The sequence below is a fragment of the Ochotona princeps genome, chromosome 4 (genome assembly GCF_030435755.1).
Source record: "Ochotona princeps isolate mOchPri1 chromosome 4, mOchPri1.hap1, whole genome shotgun sequence".
NCBI classification, from domain to species: Eukaryota; Metazoa; Chordata; class Mammalia; order Lagomorpha; family Ochotonidae; genus Ochotona; species Ochotona princeps.
The window spans coordinates 66,467,252-66,481,715 of record NC_080835.1 but is presented as its reverse complement, the minus strand read 5'-3'; the positions used below and the strand labels follow the sequence as shown (position 1 = coordinate 66,481,715).

At 41.6% G+C, this 14,464-nt stretch overlaps 1 protein-coding gene across 1 annotated transcript in view; it reads left to right on the top strand.

Annotated features, from left to right (window-relative positions):
- Nucleotides 1-14,464, top strand: part of LOC101527139 (tripartite motif-containing protein 43) — a 110,562-nt gene that overhangs the window by 21,697 nt on the left and 74,401 nt on the right. The gene's annotated exons all lie outside the window — the stretch shown is intronic.

Genomic DNA, 14,464 nt, shown 5'->3' with positions numbered 1-14,464 from the left:
TTCCTGAAACCTATGTTGGAAACCTGGGCTACATTTTCTGACTCCCTCCTTTAGTGACCCTTAGATTGAATGAGGGGTCTAAAGGGGAGTGAACCATAAAATGAAAGCTCTTTTAACTTTCCTCTCTCTATTTCTGCCTCATAAATGTATATTTTTAACATAGGAAGCAAAATCGTAAAGTCACAGTTATTTGGGATAGAGTACTTAAAAATGTATTTGTTAAGTAAACATTAAAGGAGGCCTTTGATTTTGAGTGAACTATAACACTAGGACTTCCAGGCCAAATCAAAATGAAACCAATCACTCATACTAGATTTTCACATAATTACACCAAAACTAAGTTTGACAGAGTAATATGGAGACAGAGAGAAAATAATCAAAAAGGCAATTTGTAGCCTACCTACCAAAAAAACAAAGCAATCTGATGCTAGCTAGCCAATGTTTTGTCTAATACTGTTTCCTTGTTCCTGCTCAAGATACCTTAAAAAAAACTAAATGTTCTGCCAAATTCAGCAAAGCTCCTGGTCTTTGAATTGCAAAAGGAAGTCAATTTGATCATAATTTGTTCAGGTTTTGTATTTTAACAAGGTGAAAGGAAAATCCTTAATTAAATTTAACATTTTGTTTAAGCCATTATAAGGAAAACACAAAATGGCAAATAGGAGCAAAAATGGTTTGAGGACAGAAGCACATTCAGAAAATTGCACTCTAGTACATGATGGCACAGCACTGAGAAATGAAAGCCGTGTCTGGAGAGAACTTAATTGGTTATAGCTTAATTGATATGCTGGCCACGAAGTCTCCTGTGTGTAAATAAAACTTGGATACAGTGGATAAGTCTGCACTGCTTTGCGCTGTAGACTTAAGAGCAAGAACTTTGAACAGTTCACTGACCTCTCACAAAATTTAACAGACATATCCAACCATGTAAAGAAAAAAAAGCAAGAAAATGTAAAAAAAAAATTGCCCTAAATTACACACATAAATATCAGAGTGGAACTAAAAGCAGAAATAACATTTTCTGATTTTTGAAAACAATGCAGTTTCTGTTACCTGATAACACTGACATCACTTTACCATAATCCTGACTCCTTGATCACTAGCAATGAACTGAAGGAACATGGTAGAAAAATTCTTGGTTGGAGACTCTGCTGTGAGTCCACAGCATACTCAGCTACCGTTAGTTAAACTCATAGATTAAACACTGCAGTTAAAATGTGGATGTAGAAAGTACTGTGCATAGAAATTGCTTTATTTTTCTAGCACACAATTGTGTTCATCACACTTATTAACTCCTCTTAGATCTTTCCTGTTTTGTATTTCCCCATGGATCTCTGAAATACAGATTTCCAGATTTTTCATCATGAACCCTGTTCTCTTACTTCACAAACTACATCTCCTTGGTTTTAACTACACAAATGCTCCATTCTCTATGCTAGCTTTCACTTTCATTTCTCTAAACAAGTAAACATTTGCCCAAAAAATGTGATTAGTAAATAAACATAAAGCCATTTTCTGGATATGAGAACAGAGGAAACCAAGGTTTAGGTATCACTGGCAAAGTTCCCAAGTAGTTTCACTTTGATTTCATTACTGACTGTGACAGAAGATAATAAATCTGATATAGGTCATCAAATCCAAGAGATGTAGAAAACCAAAGTAGTGCATATGCCAAACAGTGGCAATGAAATGAGAAATTTCTAAGTGGAGAAGAAAGGGGATTTGGGGAGAATCAAGATGGCAGAATAGGGTAAGGACACATTTAAACAGACAGAGAAGCAGTTAATCAGGGTGAAGCAGAGAGGACACATTCCAGGAAATAGGAGAGGACAGAACAACAGTAGAGGGGTATCTGGAGACTGACAGACACAGGAAAGCAGCAGACACAACGGTGCGGTGTTGCAGTGACTGATACTCCAGTGACATTGAGCAAATGGCAATTTGAACTCCACGTGCAACCAGAACTCCACCAGCAACCAGGTGGGAAGGGACTTTCACTGGGAGCTTGGGAGGTGAACCCAGACAAAGAACTGTCCATCCTGCTGGTCCGTTTGATTTGACCAGGAGCAGAGACAGAGCAGCAGATCCCAGATGGGCAGTGAGAGAACAGGGTGGATTTCACAGCCCAGTCAGCCCCCTAGAGTGAAATTGGGCTCCATTTTGTGTAAGGAGGCAAAGGCAAGGGAAAGGACTGAGCATAGGCTGAGCTGGGAGTGAACTCATTTCTGACTCAGTGAACTGCATCGACGTGGCATTCTACAGGTTTCAGCCAAGACAGGTCTGGTAGCCCTCAGATCTGACAGCCAGTAGATCAAGAACTCTAGTAGTGGCATGTCAGGTGCCATTTTGTACACTGTGGCAAAAGCTTTGGGACTGCAGGGGACAACAGTGAACTACGCATGTGCTGAGCTCATGAGAACTCACTGAGTTCAGTAGATTGCACTGGTCCCACAGGAAAATAATACCGATCATGGCATCATATGGGTCAAATTAGGTCCGTGTGGCACCCAGACCTAATGTCCATCAGGTTCCGACAAGATCAGTACCACCAACAACCTAGCTATATAAGACACCTGGTGTCTCCCTAATCCTGGGACTTGCTTCAACCAGAAGTGGGAAAAAGGTTGCAGAGACAACAGTACAACCTCAGCACGGTATCATAGGAGGAGGAGATTGGTGAGCCAAGAGCTGCGGCTACAGAGTTCTTTGTGGAAACCTAACATAAGAACCCAGACCTGGAACTTGCTGGAGGGAGTGGCACAAGTGGCTGTAAGCAAAGAGCTGGGTAACAAATGCAATAATTAAAATCGCTGTAGACCTGTGGGTGACAGAACTTAGAAACCTGCCCCAAGGCGAAGACTCTGCTAACCAGAAGTACAATGACCAAGAACAAAAGAAGGGACAAAGGCACAATGAATATTACTGAAAACTCCTCTGCAAAAGAGCAAAACCCTATGCCAACCTCAGTGTTAACTGAGGAAGACATCAAGAAAATGGGGAACAGAGAATTCAGAAAACTCATTTTAAAGCTTCTGATAAAAAATGAGAAGCACATACAAGAGTTCAAAGAATTTAAGGAAGCAAGAAAACAACTCAAGGCTGGTATATCAGAAATTAAGAACACAGTAGAGCAAACTACAAGTACAGTGGAGAGTTTCCAAAGTAGAATGAAGCAAGCAGAAGAAAGAATCTCAGGATTGGAAGATAGTTCCTGTCATCAGGGGAAAGCAAACAAAAAGCTGGAAACAGAGCTGGATCAGGCCAAAATAAGTATTCAAGAATTGAAAGACACTATTAAGAGGCCTATTATAAGAGTTATGGGAGTCCCAGAAGGTGCAGAAAGAGAAACTCGTTTTGCAAATATATTTAAAGAAATAATAAAGGAAAATTTCCCTAATCTGGAGAAAGAATTGGGAAACAAGATCCAGGAGGGGCACAGAACTCCTAATAGGTTTGATGCAAAGCGATCTTCACCAAGACACATGATCATCAAGCTCTCTTCAATTGCATAGAAGGAAAAGATCCTTAAATGTGCATGTGAAAAAAAAATCAATTGACATATAAAGGAATGTTAATTAAACTCACAGGAGAGCTCTCACAGGAAACTCTACAGGCAAGAAGAGAATGGAGTGACATAGTCCAGATTCTAAAAGAAAAAATTGCCGGCCCAGGATAACATATCCAGCAAAGCTTTCTTTTGTCTTCGATAATGAAATAAAACTCTTCCACAGTACAGAAAAGTTAAAAGAATTTGCCTCTTCCAAACCTGCCCTACAAATGATACTTTAAGGTTTTCTCTTGACAGAGAAGAGGAATAGCACCTATGAAAACCAAAGGCAAATGTGAAGAACATCCCAGTAAAATGACAACAGAAGACTAAATCATTGCTAAAATGACAGGACCAAAATACCATCTATATATATTAACCCAGAACGTAAATGGCTTAAGCTCAAACGTCATAGATTAGTAGACTGGATTAAAAAAGAAGACCCAGCTATTTGTTGTCTAAAAGAGACACATCTCACTGACAAAAATCAGTGGAAACTATATCGCATGGGTTTTGTTGTTTTCTGTTAGTTTCATCTCTTCAAAACACTTTCTTCTGATTAAATAATTCAATGACTCATAGATCAGAGAGTAGCATCATTTTCTTCAAGGAGGCTCTTGATTTTCATTTCTTCAGCTACACGTTAGTCATTTAGTAGCATATTATTTAACTTCACAGTGTTGTTAATTTCTTTTTTCTTCCTGTTGTTGATTTTGTTTTGTGGCTTTTCATTTAAGGGGATGTATAGTAGCTGTGTAAAGGAGACTGTCATATCTAGTAACATGTTATTTCATGGCATTGTAAATTTCTATTTTTCTTTCTATTGTTGATTTTGTATTATGACTTTTCATTTGAGGGGATGTACAGTAGCTGTGAAATGGAGACTAACATATCCAGATGTGAGGATATGATGTAGTATGCATTTCTACTTCCAGACAAAGATGGACTTACAATGAAACTATTTACTATATCTTGACAATAGGATGCTGAACTCTTTTTGCCATTGTCCATGCCCGCATGATGGACAAATGACTGTGTATGAAGAGCTATACTTTAGTAATGATATAGAGGAACTAGGCAAGGGTGGGGGAGGGGAATTTGGGGCTGCGATAAGGGAAATACCAGGAGTCTATGAAACTGTATCATAAAATGAAAATAATAATGGTAAAACGTTAAAAAAAAAAAGCAAGGTGATTTGTCCTGTTGCTTCTTATGCCCACCTTCCACGTCAGAGTGCTTAGTTTTGGTTCTGACTCCAGATGTCAGCTCCCACTCTCAGCTCACGGTGACCTTGGGAGGCATTGGTGATAGCTTAAGTAGGTGGGTTTTCTGATTTCCATGCAGGAGACCTGAACTGAGTTTTTAAATAAATGTATTTGTACAAAGGAATGGCTAATATTTGTTCTAATGATTAAGAGAATTTACCAGCTAGAGATTTCTGAAACCTCAGCATTTACTACCTCAAAAGCAGTATCTACTGTAAAGGATGTAATGTATGGTGGACACATATAGAGCCTAGTCATCTCAAATAGAATAAAACATTTTCTATGAAAATTTAAGCCATAATAAATTAAGTATTACATGTTATCTGACAACAATTTTTATGAGTCATAAACATCTAAGGACTGCAGTAATGGTAGAATTGAAATTAATTACCACAATAATTCTAAAGCATAGACTAAGACAAGTTTTCTAAGAAAGCAGGAGGTAGAATGACATTTTCTAAGTAAGCAAATTGCATCATTTCATAGAAACTAGCTCAGCGTACTGACAAATTAAATGTAGGAAGTTTCGTTTGCTTTGAGAAAGTAGAAGGATTACTCACCTAAGGAGCCTGTGGTCTCTCCACTGTTTGCTGTAGAAAAAAGGATATGAAGTCGTGCTGGCAATTCCAGGTGGTAGAATTCAGAAGTTTGCCCAGCCAGTTTCAAAACTACCCAGCCTTTCTGAAGAAGACTGGCTGTTTTCCTTGCTGTTTTAAATTCTGTTTCTTAAAGCCACACCCAGGGCCCACCCTGCTAGCGTACTGACTAATGTCTTTGCCTTGCTTGTGCCGGCATCCCATATGGGCACTGGTTCATATCCCGACTGCTCCACTTACAGCTTCCTGTCAGGCCTGGGAGAGCAGTCAAGGATGGGCCAAGGCCTTGGAACCCTGCACCCTCATGGAAGACCTGGAGGGGACTCCTGGCTCCTGGCTTCGGATCATCTCAGCTCCGGCCCTTGCAGCTACTTGGGGAGTGAACCAGCTGATGGAAGATTTTCTCTCTCTCTCTCTCTCTCTCTCTCTCTCTCTATATATATATATATATATATATATATATGACTTTCCAATAAAAATAAGCAAATCTTTTTAAAAAAAAATAGCCACACCCAATTAGATTATGCATTTCCCAGAACACAGGATAGACTTTGGATGTTTAAGCCTTTCTAAAATAGATTGGTTAATTGGAGTGCCCTCACAGAACTCTGAGGTAATCCATTCCTTATCAAATCTCCCACACGGGATGGAAGAAGCCCAGATCCTTGCTCACAGGATCTCATGACATCAGAATAACAGCTGGAAGTCCTGAGCAGTCCTCAGAAACAGAAGAAACCTGCTTCGGATCCCAGGAGAGGAGCTTTCTCTGGTCCTTACTTAGTTCCAACTTTGGATCCTCACTCTTTCTTGCGATGACCATTAGGGTTGCTCTGTAGGCACCCGCTCCCCCCCAAAAAAAATCAGATTAGATAGAGACTAATAAAGAAAGCTTAGGGCAGACAAGACAAGGTCAGCTTGGACTCACATATACCTAACTAGTTAGGTCACAAAGATTAATTACTCCTCACTAAGGCAGTGAAGATTTCTCTGCACACCCCACCTAAAACCGTTCTGCACCTCAATTGTTAACAAATGCCTTGTTAGAGCTATAAGCCTGTTTGGACTATCCTAAAACTCTCCAAGTTCACTTAAATCATGCTTCAATACTACAAGCTGTTAAATACAAAAATGAAAATACACCTGAGACAGCTGGAAACAGTACCCTATAACCATTTTAAGGTGTATAGCAGCCAGATATGTATAAACTAAAATTGAAAAGTCAATGAAGTAGTCACAGGTTGTGTTTAAGAACTTGCATTTTCCAACATATTGGTCACTCAAAACCATGTCAATTAACCCCATAATGATTTAAATCATTGTTAATGTTATGTTGTGGTTTTTCATTGGATGGGATAATACTCTGCCTGCTCTACTTTCAGACCAGAGATGGTCACCCCAAGAATCTGTTGAATTTATCTGGACAATAACAGGCTGGACTCTATGCATGGTACATGCTTGCAAAGAAAGAATCATGACTTGATTTGAACTGTAACACTGCAACAAGGTAGAGGAATCCACCATGGGGGGAGGGCAGGCGGAGGGGCTAGAGGAATCCCAGAGCCTATGAAACTGTGTTATAAAATGAAATAATAATAAAAAAAGATTGGATAGCTTCTTGCCTAGTTTCCATAAACAAACATCTACAAACTTCATCCTATCAAGAGCTATTTATTTAACAAGTAAACCTACACATACTAACTTACATCTTATTTTTTTAGATTTCTTTTATGATTTTAGAAAATACGTCAGAATGTTTGGAATACATATGACTTTACTTGAGATGGGGATTAGTTCTATTCTGTTGCTTACAGAGTGGTTTAGTTGTAAATTTATTTTGTGTTTTGATAGTGGAACATCCTTGGCCTCTGTCACAGGAGAGAGATTTTTCCTGCCCATCACATTCCTGATTAGGCCTCCAGATCATCATTTCTTGTGCTGATATAACTGAAAACTTGCATTGTAACAAAACGTAGACAAAAATGGCAAAATATAAGAAAGGGAAGTTTGGAAAGCAAAAATCTATATTCCCACTGTGCCCATGGTGATCATTAAATCTTTTTTTTTTTTAAGATTTATTTACTTTTATTGGAAAGGCAGATATACAGAGAGGAGAGACAGGAAGATTTTTCCATCCGCAGACTCACTCCCCAAGTGGCCGCAACGACTGGTGCTGCGCCAGTCCGAAGCCAGGAGTCAGAAACTTCTTTCGGGGTCTCCCACACGGGTCCAGGGTCCCAATGCTCTGGGCCGTCCTCGACTGCTCTCCCAGGCCACAAGCAGGGAGTTGGATGGGAAGTGGAGCTGCCGGGATTAGAACCGGCGCCCATATGGGATCCCGGGGCATTCAAGGTGAGGACCTTAACCACTACGCTATCGCACCAGGCCCGATCATTAAATCTTAATGCCTTCTTTTCTTGATATATTTCACACAGATTGAGGTTTGGGAATACTGTTTTAGGGGGGCAATGAGAATTATTATGTCATATTGATGTTTTCCAAAATAATGTATATACACATACCATTTGGATGAACGGGTAAGTATTGGCTACCACACTTTTCTGAAAACTGATCTTATATTCTGAAAGCACAACTGCTCCCTTGAAGGGGCCCACAATTGCCAAATGCAAACTGAGGGTTTTATTTTCCAATAACAAATGAGTGCTTCTACCTCTGCAAAGTACAAAAAGCTGTATTTATTAATAAGATAATTTTTAAAAGAAATGGGAATAGGGGGCCAGCATTGTGATACTGTGAGTTATGTTTCTGCCTGTGACATGGACATCCCATATTGAACTGCAATTTTGAGTTCTAGCTACTGTGTTTCTGATGAAACTCCCAGCTGACATACATAAGAAAGCAGTTAGAGATGGCTCAAGTGTTCACTGCCAGCCACATAGCAGACCAGGATGGACTTCTTGGCTACTGCTTTGGCTGGGCCCAGTTGGGACCTTTGTAACCACCTGGGAATGACTCAGCAGATGGAAGATCTCTCTCTCTCTCTCTCTCTCTTTCTCTCTCTCTCTCTTTTTCTCTCTCTCCCTGTTTGTCAAAATCCCTCTCAAATAAATAAAACAAACCCCATTAACAAATGAGGAAGTAGCATTATGTTGTAGTTGTTGAAGACATCACCTGGGATGCTTGCATCTCATGTGAGCACTGGTTTGAGTCCTGGTTGCTCCATTTCCAATATAGCTTCCTGCTAAGGCACCTGGGAGGTTAGCAGAACATAGCCTATCTGCTTAAGACATGGTTATCCATGTGTCAGACCTGGGTAGAGTTTCAGGTTCCCTGTTATAATCTAGTCTAACACTTGTCACAGAGGTTACTTGAAAAGTGAACCAGTGGGTAGAAGATATCTCTTTTTTCTCTCTTTCTTTCTCTTTCTTTCTTTCTTTCTTTCTTTCTTTCTTTCTTTCTTTCTTTCTTTCTTTCTTTCTTTCTTTCTTTTTTTCTTTCTTTCATTCATTGATTCATTCATTTGTATTGGCAAGGCAAATTTACATTGAGAAGGACAGACAGAGAGAAAGGTCTTCTGTCTGCTGGTTCACACCCCAAGTGGCCACAATGGCCAGAGCTGAGCTGAGCTGAAGCCAGGAGCCAGGAGCCTGCTCTGGGTCCTCCATGCAGCTGCAGGGTCCCAAGTATTTGAGCTATTCTTGACTGCTTTCTCAGGTCACAAGCAGGGAGCTGGGTGGAAGTGGAGCAGCTGGGACACAAATTGTCCCCTACATGGGATCCTAGTACATGCAAGGTGAGGATTTTAGCCATAGATGAAGAGAGCTTTTTCTCCCCTCCATTATCCTTTATGTCATATACAGTATATGGCCTGTACTCATATACAAGCTAACATAACTGGGCCTGGCGTGGTGGCATAGCGGTTAAAATCCTCGCCTTGATCGCTCCGGGATCCCAAGTGGGCGTCAGTTCTAACCCCAGCAGCTCCACTTCCCATCCAGCTCCCTGCTTGTGGCCTGGGAGAGCAGTTGAGGACGGCTCAAAGCCTTGGGCCCCTGCACCCGTGTGGGAGACCTGGAAAAAGTTCCTGGCTCCTGGCTTTGGTTCAGCTCAGCTCCTGCCATTGTGGCCACTTGGGGAGTGATCAGCCGATGGAAGATGTTTTTCTCTGTCTCTCCTTCTCTCTGTCGATTTGACTTCCCAATAAAAGTAAATACTTTTTTTTTTAAGTTTTGTCCTTTTGAGGAATCACATTTTAAAAAAATCAAATTTGCATTATCAGTTATAAGGAACTTGTAAATCCAAGACTCTGAACAAGGAACTTCTAAATCCAAGATTCTGAACAGGGCACAGGGGCAGCCTCCCTGGACTCCTGCCTTTTTCCTGTCCCTGCTCTAGATCCAGGACTGAGCTTGCCAGGCCTCCCCAGCTCCACCTAGCGGCGTAGGGCTGCTCCTGCAGCTATCCCACAGGCACCTGTGGCAGCCCAAAGGAGGAGGGGATGCATGCAGAGCTGAGGGCAGGTCCAGGGCGTGGTTCTCAGACCTCCCAGCTCCATCCCAATCCTATCCACCCATGACTGGGACTGGGCGGCACGGAATTCGCTCTGCGCCTTGAATTCGGCCTGGAATTTCACTGTGCATCAGGGCCAACTCCCAAAAAGAGCAAGGTCAGAGAACCTGCATAACTAGGATCACCCTGGAAATACCTGCCAGGCAAAAACTAATGATTAATTCATCACTTAATTAAAAAGGCAGGTTCCACCAAATCTTATGTGACCCACAGACTTCCAGCTGCAGAAGTTGGGAAAGAGCCTTGGGGACGCTGCGTGTTCATTATGCAACATGTCATCCTTTGTTTTAAAATGTCTTTTACTAGTATAATGTTTTTGAGGATCATAATCATCATGCTATTTAGTTTTTCTTGCTCTTATCTAAACATTTATTTATTTATTTACTTGAAAGGCAAATTTTACAGAGAGGAAAGAGAGAGAGATCTTCCCTTTGCTGGTTCACTCTCTAAATGGCTGCAACAGTCAGAGCTGAGCTGAGCTGATCTGAATTGGGAGGCAGTCCTTTCTTCCAGGTCTCGCACATAGGCGCAGGGTCCCAAGGACTTGAGCCATTATCCATTGCTTTGTCTTAGCATAAGCAGAAAGCCGGATCAGACGTGGAGCAGCTGGGACATAAATCAGCATCCAAATGGAATGCTAGAGACATAGGGTGGAGGATGGAGTATTGCCTGCTGTGCCATCATGCCAGCCCAATTGTGTGTGTGTGTGTGTGTGTGTGTGTTTACTGAGTAATATTCCATACTATGAATCTATTATATTCTATATATCAACTGTCTGATTAATAGACACTTATGCAGTTTTCAATTTTTGGCTGCTATAAATGATATTGATATGAAAATTACACACAAGTGTCTCTTTTGTGTAGTTGCACATGAGCAAAAATGTTGGATTATTTGTATATGTTTAGTTATCCAAAGCACTTTTTAGTGTGTCTGTACACTGCTAGCATTTATCTACAGGGGACCCAGTTCTTCCCCACTGGTATATTCGATCTTTATTCCACTAGGTATGTCTTTTTAGAGTGCCATGTTATCTCATTATGATTTCAGTTTGCTTACATTTATTAATAATTAATGATGTTGGTGAATGCTTATTGTACTTATTGCCCTCCAAATGATCTTTAGAGCCTGACCTGATGGCTCAGTTGGCTAATTCCTCACCCACAGGTCTGGAAGCTAAGAATTGGAAAAAAATAAATAAAACAAACAGAGCCAGACTCTACACTGGCTGGCACACACAGGAGTCAAGTTTGCAGTCATCTCAAATGAGGTTTTGTGGGGAACTCTCACCCCCTTTCCTGAGTCAACTGTACCACTGGACTTGAAACTCCAGCTACAGAGACGATCACAAGATTAGTAGTCTGATCTTGGAATTTGTGTATCAGGCCTGGGCCTTCTTAGCTACTGATGCCTGTGGAGTGGATGGCATGTCCAGATGCAGATAGAGGATATGACAGCCTGCTCAGTAAGCCTGCAGAGGATGTCCAGTGCCACTTCAAAGGATGGAACACAGAACAGGTTGGATAACTTTCCTGGCCAAAATCTGACAGCAGATATCTGGGTGAGGATACTAAGGCGGACTCTATCAGCCAATTAACCTTGGAAGAATTTCCTCAGTTTGGAATAATAAAACCAGCAACCTCACAGAACTATCACAACCACTTAGGCAATACCCTTGGAACATTCTTCTCTACATTGGGATTCTTAGGGTGACATCAAGTAGCCTTGTCCCATTCCTGAGTAGGGAGTGGCCACTGGGAGCAGTTCCCTCCCATTGGGTCCCTCACTCCCCAACACAGGAAGAAAAACAGAAATTGGAAGCATTTGTTACATCACGTTCTTCCACTCCTGGAGGTTCCCCACTCTATTCACTGGTCCAGATGGGCATACATCTTTCTAAATGATGTAGACAACATCAAAAATAAAATGAAGTATTTTTTTAAAAATCACTAATTGAGGATGTTTCAGAATTATGCTGTTTGAAACACTCAGACTGTGCAAATAATTGAAATCTGCTCACACATGCCACACGGCACTTTCTTTGCTACCAAAAATGTCCTTATCTTCTGCTTATGATGTGCCACATCTCCACATGACCTCAGTGTGTCAATTCACCCTCTAGACCTTCAACCCCAAATTACCTCCATTTCCATGTCTCATTCCTTAATTTCCTGGTTTGACACAAAAATTTCAATCTTGACTCTCTGAGCATCATCTTACCAATATTATGTTTTCCAACGTTTTCACAGAAAAATTTATATCAAAAATCCACTGTCACTTTGCATTATATATACATACAGACATAACTAGCTATTATTAACATTAAAATGTGACAACAGCAGTGAATTTCTTTAACTGTTAACACAAGAATTTCTCATGGATTTTTTTTTTTAAGATTTTATTGTTATTGGAAAGCCGGATATACAGAGAGGAGGAGAGACAGAGAGGAAGATCTTCCATCCGATGATTCACTCCCCAAGTGAGCTGCAACGGGGCGGGACACGCCGATCCGAAGCCGGGAACCAGGAACCTCTTCCGGGTCTCCCACGCAGGTGCAGGGTCCCAATGCATTGGGTCATCCTCGACTGCTTTCCCAGGCCACAAGCAGGGAGCTGGATGGGAAGTGGAGCTGCCAGGATTAGAACCAGCGCCCATATGGGATCCTGGGGCTTTCAAGGTGAGGACTTTAGCCGCTAGGCCACGCCGCCGGGCCCTCTCATGGATTTTTAAAATGTATGTTATTTTTGCCAACAATTCAGATATTCCACAAAAGAGGCAGAAGTCCACTGATTAGTCACTGATAACTTTGTTTCTAACCGCGAATCCCATATCGATCTTAGCAGAGAGCAGGAATCAGGAGCTGAAGTCAGAGAACACTGACATAGACTTTCCCTTTTAGGTTTTGATGACCTGTACTAGAAATGATATTGTTTGACAGTCATACTTATAACAAATAATTCTGTCTTCTCTGTTTATCAACAATCCAGATAAAAAGTTATTTTAAAATTATTGGATATAAATAGATATTTCAGTAGAATTTTATTATTTCTTTCAATGCAGTGCTAGGAAAATGTATATAGCTGTATTCATACATGCATTGACTTCAAAGCCAGAGGTGAAAGGAAACATCAATGTTGCTAGTTAGCACTGTCTCCCAAATTCTCAGTAAACACATCTCCAAGTGAAAATTGGCTCAAAACATTGGTAAGGATTTCTGTTGTATTCTCCTACTGATTTCTGATTTAGACAAAAACAAAGAGCACATCACTAAGGTTCCTAGAAGCAAAATGCACATCCCAGTGTGGCTTTCAAATATAAATCCTATGTTTACTCCTATGATACAAACACTCATTGGCATAAATGGTGCAAATAGTGAAGTCGAAAGAAGCATGTGAAGGCAGTGTTCTGACAAGACTCCCAAGTCACCTCTGCTCCGATCTCACATCGCACACGCTGAGTGAGTGTGGAAGTCTATAGGGACAACTCTAAGGACACTCAGGTCATTTGCTGGGATTCTCTGTCTCTGCGTGGGCCTTTGGGCTGTGAAGAGGTCAGATGGAGTCTAAGGAGGATGAGCTGAGCAAGAGTCCTCAGCATCTTGACACTCATCTTCGTCCTCACTGCTGGAGTCAGAGGAGTCACTGTCCGTGTCCTCAACATCTTCCCTCATGTCCACTCCTGCTCCCTGAGAGAGGTGAGAGCTGGTCTCAGGATGCTCGCAGGGACCTGTGCCTGGAGCCTGCATCCTCTGCTTCTCTCCAGGTGCTTCTCGCAGAGGGCTCCTGATCCTTGTGCTTGTTTCTCTCAGACATGGAAACACTTTGCGCTCTCAACCCTCATTCACCCTATATTGGGTGTCCTTTGGATGAGCCAGAGGTTTCACATTGGACACATCTTCTTTCTATGAAATGTGGAAGAGTCAAGGGACACATTGTGTCCTAGAGAAAGAAGGTAGGGACCAGTGACCTGGAGGTAATGAAAGGTGGAAGGGTGGAGTAGGTGATGGCAGAAAGTGACAAAGATTATAATGTAAGTGCCCTAGAAAGACATGGCTAAAGGACTTTAAATATAAGTGATAAAAGTAAAGGACCCAAAGTTACTGCCAAGTCTTAAGTAAGGGTCCAGAGATGGAGAGGTGAATGTCAGAGCTGCCTGTGCTCAGGAGGCAGAGGAGACCACTGCTGGTTTTCACCTCTCTGGAGAGAGGATGGAGACCCTGGGCTCAAATCAGTCTGCTTTGGGAAGGCCAGGAAAGGAGGGAAAACTGAACTAGAGAAGTGAGGAAGATCACAAAGTGGAGGAAAAAGCTAAGAAAGGTGTTGTGTTGTTTCTAGTGGGATAGGAAAGTGGGCAGATCTTCTTCTCCAGGATAGGGAACCTGTGGGCAGTGGTGGCACTCCTGTGTCCTGAAGATTTAGCAGCATGGAGGACACTACCAGTGGCCATCACATACTTCCTATGCTCTCCTGGGTATAAGTGTGTGGTCTTCAGACACCAGCCTGGAGGGCCAGAACCATCTGCCTGCGCAC